A 10,611-nucleotide genomic window follows, 5' to 3' on the forward strand; every position below is an offset into this window, starting at 1 on the left:
GGACCTTCTGGCTCTGCAACTCCCTGACAGGAGGGGGGAGCCGAGGGAAGATAGGGCTCTACTGCCAGGGAACAAGGGACAGGATGAGAAGAAATGGCCTCAAGTGGCACCATGAGAGGTTTAGGTTGGATATTAGGGAAAATTTCATCACAGAAGGGGTTGTCCAGCCCTGGCACAGCTCCTCATCCCTGGAGGGATTTAAGAGCTGTGTGGATGTGGCACTTGGGGACATGGGTTAGTGGTGGCCTTGGCAGTGCTGGAGGAACAATTGGGGGGCTTTTCCAATCTAAACAATTCTGTGTTTCTAAAAATAATTTTAATATTTTACTGTCACCAAATATCTCCCATTCATTCAACTGAAAGGTACTCAGAAGCTGTCTTACATCCTTTATCCCAGGGCTGCATCCCAGCTGGTGCTATGTGAGAGCCTTGGTGGGGACAGGACTCTGCAGTCAGGGAGGTAGTGCTTAAAACAGCTCAGGTGTATGGAAACGCATCCTTGCTTCTGAGATTGTGTAGTTCTCTGTTCAGAGCAAATTAAGAGGGCTTTCTGGCTTTACTTAATCTAATTTATCACATTTTTCTGTAATGAATATGTTGCAAAGTAATGAATATGTTGCTAGTCCAAAGGAAATGAACCTTCAGAGCAGTGCCAGTTTAGGTTACCTGATGTTCTGCAAACAGAGGTGAGATGGAGGAAGATGATGCACTTAGACTCACCTTAGGACTCACCAGAGGTATCAGGACAGTGTGTCATAGTGTTTCTAGCTCTGACCTGAGAAGATGAAACTTTGCTCTCCCTTCTTTCTACCGTAGGAAGCATTTAAGGCCAGGTCAGACAGGGCTTGGAGCAACCATCCCCATGGCAGGGGGTTAGAATGAGGTGGTCTTTAAGGTCACTTCCAACCCAAACCACTCCCGGGTTCTGTGACCTTCCCAAGGGACCAAGTGGTGCTGGAAAAGTCCTGAGAGCCCTGAACTCCAATTGACACCCTTTGGAGGTGAGGCTGCTCCCAGTAGGAGTCAGTGTGATCTTGAGAAACCTGAGTTGCAGACGTCCTAGCACATCACCATAAACAGAGAGAGTAATAGTAATAACAATAATACTTAGCACGTAAGGACAGTATCTGTTGGGGCTGTGAATGGGATGGTTCTTGCACAGCTCTGTTTATGGTGCCGGTGATATCAGCAGTCTGGCAGGAGGTCTGCTGCTCAGATTTCTTAAGGGCTTTAGGAGGTGGTAATTGTCTCACTTTTGCTTGAAACACCGTCTTAATTATGTTTTTAAACAATGGTTATAAACTCATGCTTTAATTCTTTGTGAAGTGCTCTTCACCATCTCTGTGATTTGAGGGGGTGAATACTAGAAGGCAGTGGGGGGAGGTTACAGCTAAATATCATCACTAGGGCTAGCAAACAAAAAACCCCACCTTTTTAATTTTGCTGATTGTAGTGATACACTTTAACATCTATGGTCTTTCTCAGAACTTGAAGGTACAGTTAGCATAGGATCCATTAGAGTGCACTTTCTCTCTTTGCTTTAATTCAGTTTTCTACTCTGTTCCATATATGGTGTTGGGTGGTTCAACTTTGTGCCATTAAATTATGGCAGCAAATGCTCACAAAAACATAAAATGGAGGGTCAAAAAAAAAAAAAGAGTGCCTCTAATATACTTTGGATGTTTCAGACCCAAACGTACTTTTATGTCTTTGAAAAAAACCCAAGTATTAATACATGTGGGAAAAGGTGGGCTGTGTTCTGCAGTCTCTAGAGGACCCACAGGTATCTCAGCCAGTACAGCTGCTTTTACCTTCTCACAGAATATGTAATTTTTCCTCTTAAATGAGGAGAACATGTCTGGGCCTCCTTTGGATTAATCATTGGTATCAGATGGCGTGCCTTCCTCCCTCCAGATGAAATGAATGTGCAGGTTTGGGTAATGTGCTTTTGAAAATCCAATCTTTAAATTACACTTCACTACTAATACTTCTTTTTTCTTCAGTTTATGCAATTTGGATTGTGAAATCAGGATAGTCAGGTCCCGTCCAATCCTATATTTCTTGTTTACCTGAAACTCCCTTATTTCAGGTTGAAAGGAATTTTCTCATCCTGGTGGTAGTGACTATCAGGTAGAGTTCCAGTTTTATTTCAGTGCCACTCTCCAGTTCTCAAGCAATTTCCATCGCTTGGATATTTTAGAGGAAAAAAAAAAAAATCAATTCCCAGCAGGTTGCTTTTCCTGGAACCGAGCCATGTGCAAGACTGTCATGAAAGCATTTCAGTTGGGTTTAATATCTGTAAAAAGCTATTAAAGAATCCCAGCCCTACATTTAGACAAATGAGGACTTTTCAATTATCTGTTTTAATACACTGTCTCTACTAATTCATAAATTATCCGGTACGAAGGGTTATGCCTGCTGTCTAGACGACCCACCTGAGTAACTCGGGGCAGAAAGGCTCCCTGCACCCGTGCAGGTTTGAACCAGCTGGAGCTCATCGCCTGAATACCACCAAAACCTCACTTCACAATTACTATTGACGAAGCATCCACCACAAACAGTGGTTTGCTCCACCTGGATCATTACCATTGAAAAACGATGCTTCACTTCTCACTTGTATCCTCCTAGCAGAGCATCTTGGTTTTGGTTGTCCTCAGTCTTTGAGAGACTCAATGCACTGTTATCAAAACATTTGTTTTGTTTTGTTTTGTTTTGTTTTTTCCACCGATGCAGGTATTTCTCGACTAAGTCATCGTAGTTAAAAGACACAATTTGTCTCAGTTGTTAGGATTTTGGGGCATCTCATAACTATTTGCATGCACTTCTCCACTCTCTCTCATGTGCATCACAGACGTGTACCATACTTAAGTCTAAAATATTGTCATCTAGAGCTAAAATGCTCCCAGAGAGCCAGAAGATAGAGGAGCATCCAACAACTTGTTATTTTAAGCAAGAATTTGTGTTGGATTTGAGGATGAGAAATCCAAACCCTGTTCCTTGAAGCAGATTTGCACAGTGTAACTGCAATACTCCACAGGGAAAAGGTCAGCGCTTTATAAAGTCCTTGATCGCGGATGTCTGAACACTGGATTATTTTTTTTTTTGTCAAGCTGTAGGTCAGGGTGAGGCACACTGATCCCAAACAACCCTCCATAAACATGAGAATTCTCTTTTTGCAACCAGGCTGATTGTCCAGCTCTGACTGGACAAAAGTCCTGCTAGCATCAGTGGGAATTTTCCTTGGAAATGTCAGTAGAAAGCATAGGCTGGTATATTGCCATCCGTGAGGACATGACTAATGTCTGAGGGAGAGGAATCAGCTCCACAGTGCATCTGGCCAGGCCACTGCAATAAACACAGAAAGACACACAAATGATGGTAAGGTTATGACCTATCTCATTAAAAAGGAAGGAACTCCAAAATTACACCCCTACCTGCCAGCAATAGGAAATACAGAAGCTGGAGTTTTTCCTCTTGCTTTGCCTGCTACTCTGCCATCCCTTTTACAGCTATTGCCTTCTGACAAAAAGGGTTTGGCATGTTTTTGTTTATATTTAAGAAGGGGATTGTGGGCTCCTCCCGCTGGTAAACTGATCTACTGAGCAGTGGCACCTCAGTCCTCTGTTCTGGGTAAGAAGGAGGGCACAGCCCTGCCTTGTGGCTGCATCCAAGAAGCCCATCTTTCACAATCTGATAAATCTCCCTAAAGCCAGAATTAAGGGATTGGCTTGATAAGGTTAAGACTAAAATGCTGCTTTTAAGTGATGGACACCCCACCCTTTCCCAGTGCTCCTGGGCATGGGTGTTGCAATGTTGTGTGCCATGTATTCAGAGTCTAGGTGGTAGTGCATCCTCACATGGGATGTACCCTGGTGTCCTAGAATCATGGAAACACAGTGTGGTTTGGGTTGGAAAGGACCCTAGAGATCATCTAGTTTCAACCCCCCTGCCATGGGTAGGTCTACTGGCAAACCTAATTGAAACCATAAAGTCTCCATCTCCTCTGAGCCCTGGAGGTGTCAGGAAAAGGAATTATAGGGTTACAAACACTCCTAGTTCTCATGTCAGTCCCAGCTCTTTCCATACATCCCCCTATCTGGTCCAGAGCTTGCCATGGGTAACTATAGGTAACTACAAATAAAACATACAGGCAGTTCATGCACCTGGAAAATGTACTTAATTGAAATAAAGAGGATTTTGATTTCCATCACTGAAATTGAAATGTTGAAAGGAGCGTGTCAGCTATACTCTCCACATGTGCTTACCTTCAAAATGCTCCAGCAGAGCCACTTTGCTATTTCCTTATTAAAAAAAAAAAATCCCTTTTTGAGAGCTTAGACACCAAAACAAACCTGAACAAATGTGTTTACTATTTCAGGTGTCTGAAACACAGAAGTACAGATGAAGAGTAACACATAAGGTGGTGCATTAAGGCTGTATTTTTATACTAATATTGGGATTCCCACCTTGCTAGATCCTAAGGAGCTCCAAGGCATTAGGATCTCCAGGTTGGACTGCTGGAGGAAGAAGCCACCCTCTTTCTCAGCATAATATGTCCCTGCCAAAGGTTTTTGAAGGTTTTCCCGTATCCCTAAAGTAAAATATTCCACCTGTCTCCAATCCTTCCCTTTATACCTCCCCTTCAACAGCCCTGTGTCTCCTCTGCCTGGCTGCTGGCTCCCAAATGACATCGTGTTCTCGTGTGCTGCAGTGCCCAGCTCCAGCATCATCCCCTCCCAGACTGTCTGACCTAAATCCCTCTCACCTCCTGGTCATAAATCCCACTGGTGACACTCGCCAGGAGCTGGGCTGAACCTCGGCCCCACTGGAGACACAGCACTGCTGCCACGAGTCATTTGAGGGACAGGGGTGTGACACAGCTCAGTGGACACTGTGTGGCTGTGAGTGGCCACCAGAGAGGCCACGAAGGGCAGGCACTGCTCCTGCTGTCCAGCTTGGTTTGTGTCGTGGCTGTGGGACACCAGATCCTCCCTGGCAGCAGCAGCACTCACCCTCCGACACCAGACCAAGTCAGTTCTTTCTTTCCCTCCAGCCTGATCCCTAAACCATGAACGTTCCACTTTGATGGGCATCGTTATACTGGCACCTTACATTCCAAACAGCAAGTTCTTCCACTAGCATTAGGGAGACATTCTATAGATTTAATACATATTTATATTTATAATTTCCTTTACGTTGCCATAAGGGAGTTCTGGTAAGGAGAGTGCCTTGTGTTTAACTCCTCTAAGCAATACAACATTCGTGCAGCTGAACTGTAAAGCTAACAAAATTTCAGCTAACAAAGCACATACCCAAGGTCAGGCATGTGTGAGTGCTCTGATGAGTCAAAGTATTACCACGTCCACATGAGCCCCCCAGAGCCAGCACTGGTGCCTGCCATAGCTACTGCTGGGTGCTGGATTTGGATGGATCAAGGACCAAGGCTTGAGAAAGGAGTGGTTTTCCACATGCCTGTTAAGCACAGGCAAGGTTCTGTCTCACCAGGCCTTTTCTTCTTATTTTTAGACTCACGGAATGGTTTGGCTTGGAAGGGACATTAAAGCTCACCTTCCTCCACGTTCCAGCCATGGGCAGGGACACCTTCCACTAGATCAAGTTGCTCCAAGCCATGTCCAACGTGGACTTCAACACTTCCAGGGATCCGAGGGCAGACACAGCTTCTCTGGGAAACTTGTGCGAGGGCCTCACCACCCTCACAGACAGGAATTCCTTCTCAATATCCCATCTAACCCTGCCCTCTGGCAGTGGGAAGCCATTCCCCCTTGTCCTGTCCCTTGTCCCAGGTCCCTCTCCAGCTCTCCTGGAGCCCCTTTAGGTACTGGAAGGGGCTCTCAGGTCTCCCTGGATCCTTCTCTTCTGCAGGTGAACCCCTCCAGCTCTCCCAGCCTGGCTCCAGAGCAGAGGGGCTTCAGCCCTTGGAGCATCTCTGTGACCTCCTCTGGACTTGATCCAACAGCTCCATGTCCTTCTTACGCTGGAGACCCCAGAGTTGGAAGCAGTGAATCTCCCCTTGCTCACACTTGCACTGAATCTATTTCCAAAATGCCAGTGTTGGAATGGCTGCTTACACCCAGGAGCACCCACACTGAAATGATTTCAGCCTGCAGTGCTGCGTGACAAGAGCATGAGGTCCCTGTCTCCCTGTGATCTGCCACTCAGCACAGAGGAAGGTTGCCTGGAGAATACTTTTCTTTGCAGACCTGAACTCTTGTAGCTTGAATTTGCTGTCTCGACACGAGCTGCTGAAGTGGAAGGAGACTTTGGCTACAGTCAAAATGGCATCATAACCTAGACTTTGAACATTGCTTGAGAGCTCTGCTCTCAAAATAATTCATAAAAATAGAAGCAGGGCCACAGGCTTAGCTATTCGTAATGTGCACAAAAGGATGGGAGAGTGCCAGGAGCCAGCCTGCCCTGCCTCTGCCCTGCCTTCAGCCTGGCTTGTTCTCTCCTACCTCCCCTGAATGGCTTTTCACTGCTGTGAAAAGGAGAGACATACCCCCAAAAGAGCAAAGTGTGTTTGTTATTGACCCTCGCCTGGAAAGTGTATGAACAGGGATCAGCTCTGTTTGTTTGTACCCGGTAATGATGTCAGGAAAAGGGTTTTTTTTTTTCCCCAAGTCTGGTTTTATCCCCTTTGTTGGAAGTGCCTTTGGTGAGTCTCACACCCTGGTGCTGTTAGCAAAACAATTAGGTTAACAGTGCCTTGGCTCCAACTGTCTGTCAAAGGCTGAATTGCAATGCAAATTAACTCGGCTTTAGCTCTTCAAAGCCAGCTGGGTTCAAGAAAGGTCCCCAGAAACCCCCGTGAGAATGAAGGTTTAGGGCTGGGGAGGGTGGGCTCCGTGGGATTTTACATCCAGGACCTAATGTGTTTGGCAAGAGGGATGCAGTACGTTGTAAAAACATATCCCAAAAATGCAGTAACTCATATAAATCCTTTCAGTACTTGAGAGGGGCTTAGAAGACAGATGGGGACAGACTTTTTAGTCGGGTTTGGAGTGACAGGACTAGGGGTGATGGTTCTAAACTAAAAGAGGGAACATTCAGGCTACACAGAAAGGAGAAATTCTCATCTGTGGGGCCCTGGCACACGTTGCCCAGAGAAGCTGTGGCTGCCTCATCCTTGGAAGTGTCCAAGGCCAGGTTGTATGGGACCAGAGCAAACTGGTCTAGTGGAAGGTGTTCCTGCTCTGGTAAGGGGGTTGGAACGAGATGAGCTTGTAAGATAGATCCCTTCCAGTCCAAAGGATTCTGGGATTCTATGACTCAGATTTTTTTCCTTCTCAGGGATTAATAGTGTCCCTTGTACATTTTGGAACAGGTTTCTGGCACAGGTTGACATTTGAGCAACACATCCAGAGCAGTTCAGGCTGTGGGTATAACCTCCTTTCTGAGCATCCCCCCAAGCCATGCCCATACTTATCAGCTTCATTATGCTTATTTCTGTATTTTCCATATGGGCACATACATATGGTCTATTTAAACAAGCTTGCAGGGTTAATTAGAAAGCAGTTCTTTATCACTTATTTAATATTTAGCACTTCTGGGGTAATTTTCACTTGCAGAGATCACAAAACTAGGCAAGCGCTGATGGCCCAGGTGCATCAATGGGCAACCAGAGGTGCCAAAACCCAGGTCCCTACTCACAGGGAAAGGGATGTACCCAAGGTCACCTGGAGAACCTATAGCAGGGCCAAAAAATTATATTAACTTCTGGACTCCATTCTTGTTCTCTATCTCTTTGCAGTATATGCCATGTTATACTTTTTTCACTTCCTTGATGACAAGAAAGTAATTGTAGTCCTCAGTGGTGAAGCAAGAGGAACCACAAGGGGGGAAAAAAGAAAGAAAATTTTGATCTCTTTTATGACAGTCTGGGAAGTTTTAAAAAATTAAGAAGCATAATGCATGGATTAATGGACGTGTCCATTAATGGTCTTTCACCAGCAAACATGAGAATGAGGTCTTTTTTTTTCGTCCTCTCAATTCACCATATGCATCACAGAAAAAAGGGATTGAGGTTCTCTGAGGAAGTGAGGAAATCAGCCTTGGTGTACACGAGGTCACTTCAGAGGCTGCTGAACAAGACATTGAACTGAAAACATTACCCAAATTCCACTTTTCAGGCTGCAGAAGTGACCATTTTACATGCAATGGGATTTTTTTTTTTTTGCACATGCAGCAGACCCAGACACTGATGCTGTTCTGATTTGGTCCCTGCTGTCACCCTGAGGCCTGAGGGCTGTGCCCTGGACTCCCCACAGCTCACTCCTGCTCTTACTCCACCTTGGCTACAGCATCAGCCACTGCAGAATTCAAGGAGCTGCTTAATGAGCATTTTTTACTTTTGCCTTTAATTATTTGGAGGTGCAGTGAGGAGTCCATCCCCTTCCTCAGACTCCAACTGTATAGCAAGCCTTCCTAAATTGTCCTTTCTGATGCAAGGAAATAATGTTCTTCCCCTCGTCAATTTTTCCCCTACTATTTATCAAGATATTGAGCAGATTTGTGCCCGGGTGGGTTTAGTCTCATTAAGATTTAACCGGGCTGCTTCCGAAACTAGCCCCTTTCTAGCTAATTTAGATCCAGATTCTGCAAATACCAGGCCTGTTTGGAGCATCCCTAACCAACTCACGTGAATATTTGCACAACTGAGCACTAAAATTATCCCTGCCCTCCTGCCTACACCAAAGGCAGGGGTCCAGGACAGGCACCCCCGGGGATGCCCTGCCTGCACGGCACAGGTTTTATGTGGTTTATGGCTGGTGTGGTGCTTAGTTGGGTCCATTCGTTTCAGGTTTGGATTTGAACTGTATTTGCTTGTAGCAGCAGTGATTTAAGAGCCTTGGCTCTTCCTTCCGACACGATAACTGACTTAGTGACCTTAAAGCAACTTATCCGCCTGCAGTTATTCTGTGAAAAAGGAGCTACTCCTCCGTGGGAGTGCGTGCGGGATGGGGACCCCTGGGGAGTTCTCCTGCCCTGCCAAGCCTGGCGCTAGGAAGTCTGGCCGGACTTCCCAGCTCGGCCACAGAGCGCCGCGGGGCTGGCCCAAGAGCGCAGCCTCTTGGTGGCTCAGTTTCCCAGCCCTCTGCAGGTCCAGAATTGGAATGGGGGATCTGTGGAGCGCTCAGGGTGCCAGGGATTGTTACCACTAGTAGTAGAATATCAGAGCGCCGCGTGCTCATCAGTTTTGCTTTGCGTTCGGTGAGAACCGGGGTGTAACGAGCCCCCACGGGATATTTTCCCGTCCTTTGGTGACAGGTGCTGCGAAAATACAAATTACTATTACTGTTATTATTATTATTACTACTACTTTTTGTGCCGTGCCCTTGTTCGACACGCAGAACCATATAAATATTTTTAATTTTTTTTTTTTTAAGGTTGATTTGCTTTAATATTGCAATACCTAAAGACTGAGCACGGGCACCCCTTCAGCCCCGGGGGCTCCCCACTGGGTGCGGGGTTGGGGTGTGGTGGGGGGAACACACATACACCCCCTCCAACATCTCCGCACCCCCATCCAGGAGCAGGGATGAAGGTGGACAGGGGTGGGGGTGGGGGGGGGGTGTCACGGACCCACAACCTCCCCGCAACCCGAAGCCGCCTCTTGCGCAAAAGGGCGGTTGGAGATAAATATAATATATAGATATATTTATTTTTTTTTTTTTCTCCCCGGAGCGACACGGTGTCTAGACGCCCACGTGACGGGGCCGGGGCCGGGCCGGGCCGGGCCGCTGCGCACTGCGAAGCCGCCGCCGGGGCGGGGGGGACCGGGGGAGGGCGCAGGCACCGCGCCGGCTCCGCTCCCGCCGCGCCCCGCGCCCGCAGCACGGCACACACCGAGGTGCGGGCAGCGAGCGAGCGAGCGAGGGAGGGAGGGAGGGAGGCTGAGGAGAGAGGGGAGGGGGGAAAGGGGGAACAAAAAAAAAAAAAGAAAAAGAAAAAGGGGGGAGGAGGAGGGGAAAAAAAAAAAAAAAAGCGGCCAAGCCGAGAAAGGAGGAGGAGGTGGAGGAGGAGGAGAAAGGAGGAGGAGGAGGAGGAGGGGAAGGCAGGAAGGAGGAGAGAGGAGGGGAAAAAAAGGCACCGCGGCAGAGGCGCCGGCAGCGCGGAGAAGGGTCGGCGGCCGGCGGGCACCCCCGCACCCATGTAAGCACCGCCGGGAGCGGCGGGCCCGGCTCGGCCCGGCGCGGCTGCTGGGCAAGGCAGGCAGGAAGAAGAGGGACGCAGCCCCACTTTTCGCCTTCTTCTTCTTCTTCTCTTTTTTTTTTTTTTTTTTTTTTATTTCCTTTCTTTCTCTTCGTAGCAGCCGGATCAAGACTCCGTGTGGATTAAAACCATTGGGAAGAAGGAGGAAAAAAAAAACCAAACCAAAACCAACCAAAAACCAAAAAAAACCCGCCCCGAAACCCCGCATCAGGACGACCTGGGCTTTAAAAAAGGGATACAACACTCTGGTTGCGCTCGTCCGCCTCTTTTGTGACAGATGCTTAAACCGACGTCCAGACCTTAGGGTTGGTTTTTAAATTTTATTAATTTTTTTAATAATTTTTTTTTTTTTTTTTAATAAATAAGACGCCGGTTTGG

General features: G+C 47.2%; 1 long non-coding RNA gene across 1 annotated transcript; it reads left to right on the forward strand.

Moving 5' to 3' along the window:
* The first annotated feature begins 10,063 nt into the window (after positions 1-10,063).
* Positions 10,064-10,421, forward strand: LOC116780866. The gene is made up of 2 exons (XR_004354678.1): positions 10,064-10,173; positions 10,331-10,421. It is a non-coding gene; the product is annotated as an uncharacterized LOC116780866 (long non-coding RNA).
* Positions 10,422-10,611: the final 190 nt, after the last annotated feature.

Source organism: Chiroxiphia lanceolata, chromosome Z, assembly GCF_009829145.1.
Source record: "Chiroxiphia lanceolata isolate bChiLan1 chromosome Z, bChiLan1.pri, whole genome shotgun sequence".
In the NCBI taxonomy this organism is placed as follows: Eukaryota; Metazoa; Chordata; class Aves; order Passeriformes; family Pipridae; genus Chiroxiphia; species Chiroxiphia lanceolata.